Source organism: Zootoca vivipara, chromosome 5, assembly GCF_963506605.1.
Source record: "Zootoca vivipara chromosome 5, rZooViv1.1, whole genome shotgun sequence".
Lineage (NCBI taxonomy): Eukaryota > Metazoa > Chordata > Lepidosauria > Squamata > Lacertidae > Zootoca > Zootoca vivipara.
The window spans coordinates 22,065,120-22,082,109 of NC_083280.1; the positions used below are offsets into that span (position 1 = coordinate 22,065,120).

Sequence of the window (16,990 nt, forward strand, 5' to 3'; positions counted from 1 at the left end):
TCGCCTTATCTGGTGGGGCAGTATATAATGTGGCACAAAAAGGAGGCTGAGGCCTGGTTGAAGAAGGGCCTTGCAGCAACACCAAGGCCAAGCAGATGGTGTTTCCTGCTGTGGCCTCTTTTATTTTTCTTGTACATTTATTCTCTGCCTCAAGGCAAGGCCCATGGTTCCCCCGATTCTATCCTCCTAGGGGCGTAGCTAGCTGCTCCGGCACCTGGAGCAGTGGGGGTGGGGCGATCTGCCCATGGGGGCACCACACAGGGGCACAGCGGCAGTCCGCCCAAGGGGGCAGCACAATGAGCTGCCCACGGAGTCCGAAACAGCAGCGTGGGGCCCCAAGCCACCGTGTCACTCCCAGGAGAGACGCATGACTTGGGTGCACTGCAGGCCAGGCCCCACAGTAAGTGCCACCCTCCCGCGGTGTGCCATTTTGTCACCCCCCCTCAAGGATGACACCTGGGGCGGTCCGCACCCCCCCCTTCCTAAGCCCTTCTATCCTCCCAAGAAAAACCACCTTGTAAAGTTAAGTTAGGATTACAGTGTATGTGACTAGCCTAAGGCCATCCAATGAACTAAACTACTGAGCGGAGATTTGAATCTGGATTTCCTGAGTACTAACCTGGCACTGACCACTACACCACATTGGTCCTGCTTTATGGAATAGCAGTGCCTGCCTTGATGCTCGCCTCATCCTCCATACTCAACTTTTTAAAAAAAGTATTCTTTTTGTACTGATTGATCGCTGCTCTTTCTCCCTTGCGACCCCTTTTCATGGGAACTGCCTCTCGGGGAAAACCTGTGGGGTGCTTCCTCCCTTTTTTTCCTTTCGATCCACAGCAACTTGAAGCAGAGCTTTTCAGTGCGGCTGCCCCTCTTCTTCGGGAACAGCATCCCTGCTGAGAAAACTGGCAGGCCCCTACTAGCTGTACTTTCAAGAAGCAATGGGGAACATTTTCATTTCAGCAAGCTTTCCCAGCTGGATGAAAAGGTGCTCATAGAATTATAGAGTTGGAAGGGACCCAGAGGATCACCTCATCCGACCCCCTGCAATGCAGGAATAGGCAGCTGCCCTATACAGGGATTGAACCCACACCATGCTCTAACTGAGCTATCTAGGTTTATTTTGTGCTGTTTCAAAACTTACTTTAGTCTGTTGTGGGTTTTTTTAGTACTGTTTTAAAAAAATTTTATAACTGCTTGAAATATGTGTTTACAGTTTGCCTTGAGACATACATGTACGATGTGATTAACAGCAACAACAATAAATAATGATCTCCTCTCAGCTTACTTTTCCCATGAAAGCTTTGGCACAACCTCCTGCTACAGCTAAACCTGTAACTCAGCATCACAGCCGCATCATAGGATTAAAGCAGAAGGCTCCCCCACAACAAAGCATCCTGGGAACTGTAGTTTCTTAAAGGTGCTGGGATTGTAGATCTGGGACAAAATAAACTAAAGTTTCACATTGTTCTTTGATGCAAACCATTACCGTTTAAAGTGCTATAAATGTGACTGCGCAACTGCAACAACCTCGTAATGCTTCCCTGTTTAGTGTTTACCCTTCTGCCCAGGCGTTCTCTCGCTTTTCTCTGTTGTTTCTCCCCAAGTCGGATTTGATTTGCAAGCCCCTTCCTTTTTTCTTGTAGCCTGCAAAGCTCAGTGCATGGATATTGTAATATAGAATCTTTGTTATATTCTTCTGATAAACAAAACCTTAAAAGATGAACCATGTGCCCCATATGTTTATTTAACAAAATTCATAGCCTGCTTCATCAAAAAGCTGAGGTGGGGGAGCCCAGATGTTTTACCTGCAGTCTATAACAATTGCACGGAGTAATGACACCGTGTAAGATAAGGTACTGTAGCAGTCAATCCGATTTTAGCTCCGCATCTGCTAAATGAAGTGTAAAAGGTAAAGGGACCCCTGACCATTAGGTCCAGTCGTGACCGACTCTGGGGTTGCGCGCTCATCTCGCAATATTGGCCGAGGGAGCCGGCGTATAGCTTCCAGGTCATGTGGCCAGCATGACAAAGCTGCTTCTGGCGAACCAGATCAGCACATGGAAACGCCGTTTACCTTCCCGCTGTAGCGGTTCCTATTTATCTACTTGCACTTTGATGTGCTTTCGAACTGCTAGGTTGGCAGGAGCTGGGACCAAGCAACGGGAGCTCACCCCGTCACAGGGATTCGAACCGCCAACCTTCTGATCAGCAAGCCCTAGGCTTTAACCACAGCGCCACCTGGGTCCCCCTAAGTGAAGTGTAAGAGAAGTTAATTAACTTCTGGCAAGTCTCCCTGCATGCTGAGCTGGGAATCCCCATCCGGCAGAATCCACGCCGGGTTTCTCAGCCCTCCGCCGCGCCGTCGGGGGTGGTTTGTTGTATGTTTGAATGAGAAAAGCAGGTTGTGGCGGCAGCCGAAGCGAGCTGGTGCCGGCGCGGATCTCTGGAAAGTACTGCAGAAACCCTACAAAGCCAAGCCTGATTCTGGGCGGCGGAGTAATAATAATAATAAGAGAAAGCAAAAGTCCCGAAGCTGGGAACCGAGAGGTGAGTGCGAATCCTGCAGAGGAGTGGGGTGCTTTGCAAGGGGGCGAAGACCTCCTGGAGCGATAAGCCGTTGGAAGGGGCTTTTGGGAGGCTAGCAGCCTCGCAGTCACTTTGTCTATTAGGAGGGTGCAACCACATGGGCGTAGCCAGGATTTTTGTTGGGGGGCGGGCAGAACCTGTTAAAATATGCATTTTATTGATTTTTATTGATTGGGGGACGCAGCTGCCCCTCCCTGCCCCCCTTGGCTACGCCCATGGGTAGGGGGCTAAACCTGCAATGTGAACACCCACCCACCCCGCACCGGATCCTAGTGAGTCCTTCTTTGCATTGCTGATATTGTAGGGTGGTCTTTTTTGTTTCGCTTTTTTTTTTTGCCTCAAACTGGTTGCGACCCAATTCACCTGCGCCCCATCGGGGCGAAAAGAGAAGCTCCCCTGAATTCCTGGGAAATACACCGGTGGATCGTGTCCCCGATCCTGGCAAAAACGCCCCGGCCGAAGCGCGTTGATTTAAGCTGGAACGCAAATTTGCAACTGCTGCAACGGCATCTTCAAATAAGCGAGGGCACCACAACCTTATCCTCCGCTCCTGTGCATGTTTGCTGGAAAGTCAAGTCCCACCGGGACTGTTGGGCTGCCTTGCGCCACTGCAAAAAAGCGTGCAGACAGAGGATTATTAACCGGCTATCGTTGGGACCACTGGAAGCTGATGGATGGAAAGGGGAAGGTGGGGGGTAGGAGAGTTTTGCCGCCCCATCTTCCCGGGTTGCAGCTCGCTTCTTGTAAAAAGTCGTTTGGGAGCCAAATGGGAAGAGGGTGCCTTTATTGTCTCCCATCTGGTTTTCCAGATCGTCCCTGGTTCCTGCCAGGAAAAAGGTCATTGCTTGGAGCTTCTCTCACCAAAGGGTTTTCCCCACCAGAAAAGCATCACCCTCGTTGGCAGCTCCTTTCTCCACTCCCTCCCTTTGCGGTTGTGGGTTGGAGAGCTCCCTTTGTTGCATGTTTTGGAGGGAGGGAGAGAGATAACAAGTAAAGGAGAAGCTGGTGGGCAGGATCAGCTTCCCAGCAGCGTGTATTCTCATTGATCTTGCGATAAATTGTCCGGCATTGACTGTGTTTGCTCAGCCTGGTCCAGGATTCTAAGGTTAAAATATGGACCAGAAGCCTTTCAGCTGATTTTGGTGTGTGTGTGTGTGTGTGTGTGTGTGTGTGAGAGAGAGAGAGAGAGAGAGAGCAGTCTTGGATTTTCTCATCCTAAGTGACTAGCAAAGTCAACAGCTCTCTGCTTCAGTTTGCAATCTGTAAAATGGGGAGAAAAGTGGCCTGAGATATTTATTATCATTGTATTTCATCCAATTTGTATACCACTTGATTGTAAAAACAACAACAACCCAACAACAGCCACCCACCCTCAAAGCATTTTGGAATTGTTGTGGGCAAGCATAATCAATATTGTAAAGCACTTTGTAAATTAAAAGAAGTGCTGTATGAGTGAGAAGCTATGGCATTCTAGGCTTGGAAGTAAATCCCAGTTTATTTCAATTGGGGATTACTCCCAAGGAAATGATTATAACTACTGGTAGCTATTATATCCACAGCTGTGAACACTTGAAAGCACTGTATAAATGTGGAGCTGCTGTTGTTGGTAGTAAAGCTGTTAGCTATTGTTTATTTAAGGCAAATGCGATTTAGAAGGAAAGCCAAAATGTTCACTTTGCACATGGTTCCATTAACTTTGGGGGTGTCTAGGAAAACTTTGCACTGCTCTATTTCCCTACAACTGATATTGCTTCCATGAAGGTGGGAAAAAAGATACATATGTATTCATAACTTGTACTGTGCTTTTTCAAGTGTGAGCGTACATTTATCCCATGTGGTGTGTATTCACTTTTTCTGTATTGGAAACTAGTTATCAGCAAAGTAACCCTTTCAGGTACAGGATTGCAGGATGGATTTGGTTCCTTACACATCCCCCTTTAAAGCCCTCAGTTACATATTTCTATCTATCTATCTATCTATCTATCTATCTATCTATCTATCTATATTGTTTAGTCGTTTAGTCGTGTCCGACTCTTCGTGACCCCATGGACCATAGCACGCCAGGCACTCCTGTCTTGCACTGCCTCCCGCAGTTTGGTCAGACTCATGTTGGTAGCTTCGAGAACACTGTCCAGCCATCTTGTCCTCTGTCGTCCCCTTCTCCTAGTGCCCTCAATCTTTTCCAACATCAGGGTCTTTTCCAGGGAGTCTTCAGTGGGTCTTCGTTTCCTGTAAGTGAGTGAATTAATTTATGAGTAAATGTACAGAATGGGCTGCAGGACCAATAGGCTATTTATTTATTTATTAGAAGGAATGTCCCAGAATTCCTCTTCTTCTTTTTAAAGTCTCTATCTTATCACTGACAGCACTGTAGAGAAGTGACTGCCTTAATGAGGCCAAACACTTTGGGTGTTTCTGTTTTGATATTGGATGAAGTTTTATGTAAACAAAGCCAGCAGTGACCGGCTTGATGATTGATCTCCAAGTGAAGTGGGGAATGTGCTCTTCCTATCCACGGTGGAGAGGTTTTTGAGAAATACAGATGCCCAGTTTCCAAATTTCCCTCTCTTGCAGTATATGCTCTATGTATTAAACAGATGAGTTGATTTACAGGAAAGTCGAGCAAAAGGTGAACCCTTTGATGAGTAGTTGATTGTTTTTCCTGTTGGCTTCCTGGGTCACCGTTCTGCCCCTTTAAGGCACTGGTGAGATGTCACTGCTGACCCAAGAGAGCCATTAAACTAGTTGGAAAAGCACCATTTCCTTGCCTTTCAAAACAAGAGTCTTGGTCTCTGTGCCTGTTTACCAACAGGATTACATCTGGTGCATGTCAATATGCTTAGGTCTCCTGTGTCAACAGTCTTTGCAATTCTTTGGACCAGCTTTTGCCTTTGTTCTTCCATCTTCTTTCAAGCTGCCAACCACTGCAGGTTTGTTTTTTTAAAGTGCTATGATGTTCACCCAGCAATATAACTTTTGTTGGTGACCTCCCCGCTTCCCTCTTTTTCTTGCACCGGTTTCCAAATAAATATCATTGTTTCCTCCAATACAGTTGGTGTGCATTTTGGGGAGTCCGCTGGTTGGTAGCTGATATCCTGGCTCTGTGAAAAGGGGCAGGATCAACATCTTTGGGTTGTATGATAATAAAGGGATGCCTTTCTCTTTATGCAATTGATGTGTCCATTGTCGCAGTATAAAACAGTTCAGGCTTCTTTTTTTCATGAGCTGGTTCAAACTTAGAATATCTCAGTTGAGACTCCCATTTCTCTTCCTGTTGGTTTTTCATAGGCAGGAGTTTACTTAGTCATGCGAGCAAGGAAAACGTGAGAATCGTGGAACTATGCTTGGAATCTTGTTAGTTTCTATCCCAGCAACAAATTCAGAGTCTGAAATTAGAGGTGGGGGACAACGACCCCTCTGATTGTAAAGCTGCAATAATCGCCCAGAGTTTTCCAGGTTCAAATTCCCATGCTTCTGTTGCAGCAAAACTCTTGCTGGCTTCGCATAGGCTATATTGCAGAAGAACATGGAGGTTATTCAGCTGGATATAAGTGATGCATTAATAGAACATCCCCCCCATCTTTCTTCCACCTATTTTTGTAGACTGCCATCATCAGCTGGTGGCTCTGTGTCTAGCTGTGCAAGGTTTAACAATGCCGACTCAACTTGTGAGGTTGCCTAGGAAATGGAGTAAATGCCTCCGTCCTTTCACCCTGTGAGGCCTATTTTCCAGGATGACTGAAAGCATCAGCACTGGGAGTGTGTGTGGAGGGAGGGCCTATCGTCTCCTTGGAATAGTAGTGTGTTTAACCATGGCTACTTCAATGGCAGAAAGTCTTTCAAGCATGTAATGATGGAACGGTGCATTTCGCATGAATGGGTTTCTACAAAAAAGCTATAGGATCCAAACAGTTTGAGGGATTCAGGGAAGGAGACTCACCCTAGCTACATTTATACAGTCATTAGCTTTGGAGAGTCCTGAATAGTAGGTTCTAGCACCCCTCCCCCCCAAAAAAAATCTGGTACAACCTTCCTCTCCAACATATGGAGCATGGCAAGGTCCCATGATGGGGATGTAACTATGTGTGTAGCCAGCAAATACAGCCCTCTTCATGCAATGGTAATCATGCATGGGCATATACCCGAAGGAGCGTCCCCACCCCCATTGTTCAGCCTGGACACTGAGGTCCAGCTCCAAGGGTCTTCTGGCAGTTCCTTACTGCGAGAAGTGAGGTTATAGGGAGCCAGGCAGAGGGCCTTCTCAGTAGTGGCACCTGCCCTGTGGAATGCCCTCCCACCAGATGTCAAGGAAATACAGTAAACAACTATCTGACTTTTAGAAGGCATCTGAAGACAGCCCTGTTTAGGGAAGTTTTTAATGTTTGATGTTTTATTGTGTTTTTAATATTCTGTTGGGAGATGCCCAGAGTGGCTGGGGAAACCCAGCCAGATGGGTGGGGTGTAAATAATAATAATAGTAGTAGTAGTAGTAGTTGTTGTTATTATTATTACAGTCATACCTCAGTTTAAGTACGCTTTGGTTTGAGTACTTTCAGTTTAAGTACTCCGTGGACCCGTTTGGAACAGATCAATCCACTTTCCATTACTTTCAATGGGAAAGTTCGCTTCAGGTTAAGTACGCTTTGGGTTAAGTACGGACTTCCGGAACCAATTACACTAGTTTTCAGGTTCCTGCCTTCCATCCAGTGTAACATGAAAAGTATTATTGAGTCTTGGGCTAGGAATGGATGGCTGTCCTCGCATTCAGTCTGAAAGAGGTTTAGGCTTGTTTGACTATTCCAGGAGTCGCCAACTTGGTACCCAGGGGCTCCATGGCTGTTGTTGTTAATTAATTTTATATACCGCCCTTCATCAGGGTGGTTCACAGAATAAAACACAAGTAAATAATTGTGTTCAAGGCTCTTCTCTACCCCACCCCTATTTAATCCACAACAGTCCTGTGAAATAGATGGAGGATTAGCAACTGACCCAAAGTGAGAATCGCATGGCTGAGCAGAGATTTGAAATTTGGTCTCTCCAGTCTTAGTCCAACATACTAGATACATTACTTTAGCACCCTGGCTCTTACGAAATGAAGAGTCAGAGAAGATATTTGGATAGTACTGTATATGGCAAACTGACTTGAGACCAGCTTGCACCATACATGTGAAATGGGTACATTTACCGTAATTGTTAACATTTTAAAGGACAGCAAAGAAAAGAACTGCTGTCGACCTCGTTCACCCGTAACGCTGAGCCAAATCGTGGCTTAGTGTGAAAGAGCCTTGACTACCGGTACAACTCATGGTTTGTTTCAAGAACATGCAAAGCCAAACTATAGCTTAGCTCAGCGCAGCAGCAGAATGACTGCTGGCGGCCATAATCTCCTTTCTGAGAGCGTGCTTGTTCATACTAAACTGTGGTCCGGCTTTGTGTTACGTGTGAACCAGGCTGTTGTCTGGCTGGTGCCACTTTTTTTTAATATATATGGTTGATGTGGAATAAAAAATGGAGAGAGTGAATAACTGTACGCTTTAGCTAGCGTAGGTTGTTTCATTCAATTTACAAGATGTGGGAAGTGCAAAAACCGATCCTGTGGAAATAAACCTTTTAGGTGAATTGACACACCTTCTGGCAAAACACACACACAGGGGGGGGGGAGGTTGAGTAGGAGACAATTCTGTATAGATTGAAATGTAAATTGATGCTGCTCCGAGTGTCAATGAAGATTAATGACCTCTTCACATGTCAGTGAGCAATGGCTAGTCCTGCAGAGCAGCATCTGTACAGCAAGCACAGAAGCGCATGAAAGCGCCACTGATTAGTTTGTGGATTTTGGCTTAAGCCCTGGGTCACATATTGAATGCATAGCTTGGCCACATGACCTTCCTATGGAAATATGTGAACCCTTCACAGGCAGACTTTTATTTAAAAAAAAATACACACCATGAGTGCTGTTTTAGTGGTCCACTCAATTCCCTGCTCTAGATCTGCTTCTTGATGACCTTTAACCAGAGATTATAGTGGGACTTTCTGCATGTGAAGTTTGTGCTCAGTGAATGAGTTTTATTTATTTATTTTGGGGGCATGTTTATGCCTCCCTTTAGTGTAAAAAAAAGGGGACGGGGAGGAATTGAACCCAGGGTGAGTGGGCTTGCAATGAAATAGCCAATAATTCTAATGACTAATCGTAAAATGCAGCAGGATCGATAGCCTGCCCTCAGCTCACACCAGATGACTACAAAGTCAGGGCAAGTGAAACAGTACTTGCCATCATTTGAGATAAAAGAAAAGCCGGCACCAGCGAGAATCGATGGGAGGCATTCCACAAATAAGGCCATAAGAGGAACCTTGTTGGATCAGGCTAAAGCCCTATGTCTGGTCCATCTCTAACATATAGCTATCCCCTTCCAAGGCCTGACGGTTCCCTACTCAGGAGTATATTGCCTGGGATCTAGTTTTGCAGAGTGACCCCAACCATGTCTACTCAGCCCTATTGCACTTTTACTCCTAGGTAACTGGGGTTAGCTACACAGCCTTGGCCTCCAGAGGCAGCAGGAGGCAAGGCACCTGTTCCCTCCATGTCCCTGTTGCCCACCCACCCCACACCTGTGTGAGCCAGACTTCAGGTATGGCACACAACAGATCAAAAGGCAGACAGGTGGCAATGCCTGCAAGGACACAAGCTCCGCTTACATCTCATGCTGAATCAGGGATGAGCCTTTGTTGTCAGGTGGCAGGTCCAAATCTCTAGAGACTTGGTGGATAAACACACATTAAAGACCCCTTATAAGAAAAGACAACAGCTAAGCACCAGGAGCCTATAGCTTTTTAAAGACTGCTTGGGTCTAAGATATCCAAAGAACTGTCCCCCCCCCAACCAGCCTCCCCACTCCTCATTCCTCTAACATGGTTGGCCAAGACTAGAGACAGGGCCCTTTCAGTAGTGGCACCAAAATTATTGGACTCTATTCCATGAAACTTGGAGGGCCCTTCTCCGCTTGCCAGCTTTAAAGACACAGTACCAAAAGAAGACCCAGGTGGCGCTGGGTTAAACCACTGAGCCTAGGGGACCCAGGTGGCACTGTGGTTAAACCACTGAGCCTAGGGCTTGCTGATCAGAAGGTCGGCGGTTCGAATCCCTATGACGGGGTGAGCTCCCGTTGCTCGGTCCCAGCTCCTGCCAACCTAGCAGTTCGAAAGCACGTCAAAGTGCAAGTAGATAAATAGGAACCGCTACAGCGAGAAGGTAAACGGCGTTTCCGTGTGCTGCTCTGGTTTGCCAGAAGTGGCTTTGTCATGCTGGCCACATGACCTGGAAGCTATATGCCAGCTCCCTCGGCCAATAATGCGAGATGAGCACGCAACCCCATAGTCGGTTACGACTGGACCTAATGGTCAGGGGTCCCTTTACCTTTACCAAAAGAAGAGTCTGCTGGATCAGGCAAATGGCCCATCTAGTCCAGGGTCCTGTTCTCACAGTAGCCAACCAGAAAGCAGGATTTGCTTCCAGCTGTGGAGGCCAAGCATAGCCATCGTTTTAAAAGTAAAATAAAATCAGAAGGGCTTTTAGCCTCACAGGAAAGCAAGGTTTTCTCTGAAGACTGCAATTTATCTGCTGGGCTTACCCTTGTTGCATTGTGTTTGACCATACTGTTAGATCATGGTGCTGTGTTGGGAACTGCTGCTCACCTTGAACAATACGTATGGTTTAGAGCAGGTGGGAGAGTCCCACAAAAAAATATTTGAAAATATATATCGCTAGCAGATGATACGAGTTGTGGTTCACAGCATCTGGAAGGCACCAGGTTGGGGAAGGCTAGTCTACACTGGCTGGTAGCAGCTGTCCAGAGTTTCAGGCAAAAGTTTTTCCCAGCCCTACCTAGAGATGCCCTGGATTGAACTTGAGACCTTTCTGTGTGAAAACAGATGCTCTACTGCTGAGCTACAGCCCTCCCCACCAAAGGGGGAACCAGAGAGTGCTACGTTTAACAAAACTGTGATAGTCTGTTACTACTGTGCCCTATGCATGATTTGAAAATACCAGAGTGATTTGTCTGAAATCACTCATGTTAATTGAAAGTGAGGTCCGTCCGGCACCGAGGGCCTTCTGGCAGTTCCCTCCCTGCGAGAAGTGAGGTTACAGGGAACTAGGCAGAGGGCCTTCTCAGTAGTGGCACCCTCCCTGTGGAACGCCCTCCCTTCAGATGTCAAGGAAATAAACAACTACCTGACTTTTAGAAAGCATCTGAAGGCAGCCCTGTTTAGGGAAGTTTTTAATGTTTGATGTTTTATCGTGTTTTTAATATTCTGTTGGGAGCCACCCAGAGTGGCTGGGGAAACTCAGCCAGATAGGCAGGGTAAAGGTAAAGGGACCCCTGACCATTAGGTCCAGTCGTGGCCGACTCTGGGGTTGCGCGCTCATCTCGCATTATTGGCCTATTGGCCGAGGGAGCCCGGCGTATAGCTTCCAGGTCATGTGGCCAGCATGACAAAGCCACTTCTGGCAAACCAGAGCAGCACATGGAAACACTGTTTACCTTCCTGCTGTAGCGGTTCCTATTTATCTACTTGCATTTTTACGTGCTTTCGAACTGCTAGGTTGGCAGGAGCTGGGACCGAGCAACAGGAGCTCACCCGTCACAGGGATTCGAACCGCTGACCTTCTGATCAACAAGCCCTAGGCTCAGTGGTTTAACCCACAGCGCATTTTCACCATGCAGGGCACCTGATAAGAGAGTATTTGCTAAATCATTGCAGATGACAACCCTTTGTCTGTACTCTGCAGATTAGCAGAAAATTTAAAGGAATATCTAATCATCATTCTGTGTTACCTGCCACTTGCCTCTGGGGACGTATTCTGATGGCTGGTGATTAGTTTGTGACATAATGACTATTATTTAGCATTGGGTTTTCTGAGTCTGCCTTCCTTACAGGGGGGGTCCAGACAGTTACCGGGGAGATGCAAGCTTCTTCTGGCATATCCCGGCAGAGCCAGGTGGCACAATAGAGTCAGTTGCACGTCCTTCCCTTTCAGCTGATAACCAGAGGATGTCTTTGCCTCCCTGGGGTCCATGTCCCTCCTTTGGGGGGCCTTAAAGTGTGGCTTCCCTTTTCCTTTGTACTGCTTGCCCCTGGGGCAAAGACATCAGTCAACGCTGCTAGGCAAGCCATCTGTCTTTGTTTTCTCATTAGGAGAGGGTTTTAAGTAACCTTAATGGGGAAAGGAAAGAGAAGCCGACTGCTTGACAACCCCGACTCTAGAGAGGACCTATCGAGATCAAGATCATGTGGTGACTTGGCCTGCATACACACCATACTTTTAAAGCACACGGCTTCACCCAAAGAATCATGGGAACTGTAGCTTACTCTTTACAGAACTATAATTCCCGACACCTTTAAGAACCATGGGAGCTGTCCTTTGTTAATGGTGTTGGGGGCTGTAGCTCTGTGAGGGCTAAGCTATAGTTCTCAGGATTCTTTGGCAGCCATGTGCTTCAAATGTTTGGTATGTGCTGTGCAGTGCACACACAACAGATTGACCTGGGAAAACCTTAAGGTGCTAGAATGGACTCTGGGAGAATGCCATGTTTGAAATCTCATTATTTGAAAAAGGAAAGTGGCAGCTCCACCCCCCCCAGCCCTATTGCATGGCCCTACAGAGCCTAGGGCTTGCCAATCAGAAGGTCGGCGGTTCGAATCCCCGCGACGGGGTGAGCTCCCGTTGCTCAGTCCCGGCTCCTGCCAACCTAGCAGTTCGAAAGCACACCAAAGTGCAAGTAGATAAATAGGTACCACTACAGCAGGGAGGTAAATGGTGTTTCCGTGTGCTGCTCTGGTTCGCCAGAAGCGGCTTTGTCATGCTGGCCACATGACCTGGAAGCTGTACAACTCGGCCAATAACGCGAGATGAGCACCACAACCCCAGAGTTGGTCACGACTGGACCTAATGGTCAGGGGTCCCTTTACCTTTACCATTAGGCAGAGTGAGGCACCTGCATCAGGTGGCTAGCAAGGAATGGTGGTAGGTAAGTGTGGGAACACAGAACTTTATAGGGCATGCATCAAGTCTGTGGTGCTCAGCTGCTGAGGAAGATGCTGTCCCATCACTCTGGTTGTAGCTCAGCCGGTTTTGGTATGGGGAATGGGGAGGCTGGCCCTGGTCAGTGGCAAAGGTCTTCACTGCTTTCCGCTGTGCATGCTTTCTGCTTGTATTTCTCCTGTGCACGCAGACATGGAGCACACCTATGTGGCCATATCCAGTTCACTCTTAATGTATATGGGGAGCCATAAGTCAATCCTGCATCCCTGTGTGTCTCTCCCCCATGATACATTCACTCATGATACATGCCATCCTTTGTATTAACTCACTTCATGAAGCTTGAACATATAGCTTTGTCCAAGATGCAGCACTGATCTGGAAGTAATAGGGTCACCTCCTTGTTGACCTCACTCTTTCTCTGCTCTACTCTTCAAAAGGGTTTGCAAAATCTTGTAGTGGCTATATTGTTGTGTGGTTGTTTTGTAGTAAGATTTAGACTACCTAATATCTACTGTATCTATCTATCTATTATCTTTATACTTTTATGGTAACTTTGAGGAACCTTATAGTTCTCCAGATACTATTAGACTACAGCTTTCATCATCCCGAAGTGTTGGCCTTACTGGCTGGGGCTTGCAGCATTGCTCTTTGATTCATTTGTGGCTATTTCTGGGACACTTTGCGAAATATTGGCCAAGAAAACGAGCTGCTCTAATTGGAACGTGTTCCATGTCTTTGAAACAAAATATAAAAAAAATCCTTCCAGTAGCAGCTTAGAGACCAACTAAGTTTGTCATTGGTATGAGCTTTCCTGTGCATGCACACTTCTTCAGATACACTGAAACAGAAAATACCAGACCCTTTATATATAGTGAGACCGTGGGGAGGGGTATTACAGTGGTGCCTCGCTTAATGAATGCCCTGCTTAACGAAATTTCCGCTTAACGAAAGGTTTTTTCTAGCGGAGGTTGCCTCGCTAGACAAATGCGTTTTACGAAAAATTCGTCTCGCGAATCGCGGTTTCCCATAGGAATGCATTGAAATTCAATTAATGCGTTGCTATGGGCAAAAAAAAAATCAAAAAAAAATTCAATGCATTTCTATGGGATTCGCTAAACAAATTTTTCGTTATAAGAAAAGACCTGTGGAACAAATTAAATTCGTCTAGCGAGGCACCACTGTACTCAGAAGGCTGGTGGGAATGGTGGGAATACCTGCTCTGTGTCTTTGTGTGCCTGCTGTTCCAGTGTGCCTGCTGTTCCAGACTTGGGCTCTGGCAGTGGGAAAAAGAGAGCATTAAATAGCCATCTGTGTCGATCAATAGGATTCCCTGCTGATTAGGCAATATATTTGACTGATAGAATTGAAACAAAAGATGGGGTGGGAGGCATTGAAGGAAGCGGAGATTAGTTATCTCCTCACCCAGTGAGCCTCTCATTTTAATGCATTTAAGCTCTTTGGACCTTAGCAAAAAGATGAGACTAGGATTATGACTCTGTTTTCAACCTTGTTGACAATTCCTCCACCCAGTCTGAGCTACAGTATCTTTCAGGTTGCATGCGGCATATATGCATCTCTAAATAAATAAATAAACAATAAGAAAAAAACCAACAACAAATGGAAGTGTCTGGATCTTTACTGGCAAGAAGGCCAATTAGGTCAAAACAGAAGGATCCTTTCCCAGGGTCTTTCGGCTTAGGTGACCCCATCTTTGGTTCACTCTTGAACACAAGATGGAGACTAGCAGCCAAAGCCGCCTAACAGGCCACAGGTTTTCCACCCCTTGCCTAAGTGGTCTGCTTAAATATTTCTCAGAAAACAATCCCTCTCTCTTCCTATACTGTGATTCTTTGTGTGTTTCCCCCCAACGTCAGGGTCACTGGCATTCTGTTACAGACATCTTATCCAATCTATTGGATGGCAAAAACTAATTACTGTAGACTAGTTCAGATTCTTTCAGCATTTAATCACAGGGTTCTATGGAGACACTGAGTTATTATAGTTGGTGTAAATCTGGTTGGTTTCATCTTGATTCTTTGACCAGAAGGCTCTTGTTTTTGCTGTTGTGGATGTTTTGTTGTTGTAATTTGATGACAACAAATTGTACATTCCCTCTCTCGCTGTTTTCAGGCTTGTCTAGAAGGTTCTTTTGATGTCTGCACTCCCAGGAAGGCTGCAAGAAGTGTCCCTTAATCCTCTAGCCCAGCTTAACATGCACATTATTTAAATTGTTCCTAGGTAACTTCCTTTTGCTTTGGAACAGGACAAGGCTTCCAGGGAGAGTGTGATGTGATCGGCAGTAATATTGTCTAAATTAAATGTGCTTCCTGCCTCTTTGATTTCTGGGAGGTAAGAACAGAATGAGAGTTGGTTTGTAGCATCTTGTAGCCTCTCTAGCCATATTGGCAATAGATTCAGCAAGCCAAGCTAGATGGAACTGGGCAGGCTGAAAGTGGATATGTGAATTGTTCTTAAGTACCACACTAAAAGATTCTTCCAAACTGGAAGAAGCCCAGCGATTTTCAAAGGTTTGCTCTTAAATTATTTTATTATTATCATTTATTAAACTTACATACATCTCAGGGTGCTTCACAAGATAAAATGCACTGAAGGTTAAACTGAGAATAGAAACAGAGGGTATTTGACTAATATTTGCTGTACTCATAGAGTCCATCTTATAATGGGTCTTGAGGGAATCTACAAGGTTTTTTGTTTGTTCGTTTGTTTATGTGGAGGCAAAGTATGTATGGTTACCAACAAACAAACAAAGACAGACAAACAAACAGAAAATAACTAGCATCAGAGAACAGGTTTAAAATTCTGGCAGATTTGGTGGGTGAGTAATGGTGAGCTGTTTTACTAGACCTGTCCTGAGAAGCTGGGTCTATCTCTCTGTTGTTTCTCAGTGGGCTGCTGGCTGTAGGTAGGCCTGGAATCCAAGCAACAACTTTCCACTCCCCGCTAAAAAACCCAGTTCTTTCCCTGATTCCCTTCAGGAGTCTGTATCTGTTTCCTTCCTTTCAGTGTGACCATACTTGTTACAATTTATCAGTGAAACCTAGGGTTTTTAGTTACTTACCCATAAGCAAGGGGGTCATCAAGTTGATGTTGATGATGGCTTGTTTCCCCCAGATGCCTTTGGATGCTTTTTGTCTGCAACTCCTGTCCTAGGGAAGAGCTGTAGGATGGCATGGTTTGCATGCAAAAAAAGTCCCGGGTTCAAGCCAGATCAGGCTGAGAAAGACCTTAAAACCCCAGGGAGCTGCTGCCAATCATAGCTGGAGTAGATAGCATTCAGCTAGACAGACCAACGGCTTGTCTATTATGAAGTGATGTGGCAGTTACTTAAATTTCCCCTCTATTCACATATTTGAAAGCTTGGCCTTAAAAATACCTCCCTTTGCAGGCCCTGCATTGAGCAAACTGGATTTTGCAAGGCATCATTTGTAGGATTAAAGAAAAGAGTTCTCAAAAATGAATTGAGTGAGATTATGGGAACAAAGGAAGCCTTGTGGAGAGAAATCCAATGGTCAACTTCTTAATGAGTTATATGTTAGTCCCTGAAAATAATAGTGGCAATTGTTTGCATTGTTTGGGGCCCTGGCTCCAAACAATGGACAAAACCATAGAAGCTGATGGAGGGTATATATTTTTTTAATGGTCTCCTCCCCTTTTGGTACCAGTATCTTCAGTTTCACATAGATATCTCACTGCATTGGCCTTGTTCATGAATTTGCTCATTATGCATTTTCATTGGAACTCTCACAAGTAGCTAGCAAAACACCTGCCCCTATGGTATGTCTAGGGGGAGGGTTTGGATATTGTACATGGTGTGGGGGAAAAAAGGGATACATTGCATTTCCTTGTGGAATCTGGCTTTACACCGTCAGGGATAGAGCAGCCATAAGAGCATCTCCATGTGCAGGTATTCTTTCCATAGTTCATGCAAAGGGGAGAAACTTCAGAGGGATGCATTTGGGAACACCATTGTATGAGGGTCTAAATCTACCCCTTGTATCTCTGGAGCAGGCTTGGTTCTCCAAAGCTAAAGGTCTTAATAGCACCACTGTGGCTTTTGCTTGCACAGAGCCATCCTGGATTCAATTCTGTGGTCACACTAGATGAATATAAAGCAGGCAAGTTGTTAAATCCAAGGCCGGAACAGAACCTTCTTGCAGACTGAAAAGACAGGTCATCCGGTAGAGCGTGAGACTCTTAATCTTAGGGTTGTCGGTTCAAGCCCCACATTGAACACAAAGATTCCTGCATTGCAGGGGGTTGGACTAGATGTCCCTTGTGGTCCCTTCCAACTCTACAATTTTTGATGTACCCATTATTTTAAGGGTGGGGAACCTGTGG

The 16,990-nt window shown here is 45.9% G+C and overlaps 1 protein-coding gene across 2 annotated transcripts in view; it reads left to right on the forward strand.

Moving 5' to 3' along the window:
• The first annotated feature begins 2,313 nt into the window (after positions 1-2,313).
• The window catches only part of PLCH1 (phospholipase C eta 1), a 146,096-nt gene continuing 131,419 nt past the window's right edge, over positions 2,314-16,990 (forward strand). Inside the window, exon 1 of one of the 2 annotated variants that reach the window (XM_035133658.2) lies at positions 2,314-2,550. The gene's annotated coding sequence lies outside the window, so the exon portion shown is untranslated. The remainder of the gene's footprint in view (positions 2,551-16,990) is intronic. The other variant, XM_035133663.2, reaches the window with a different exon arrangement.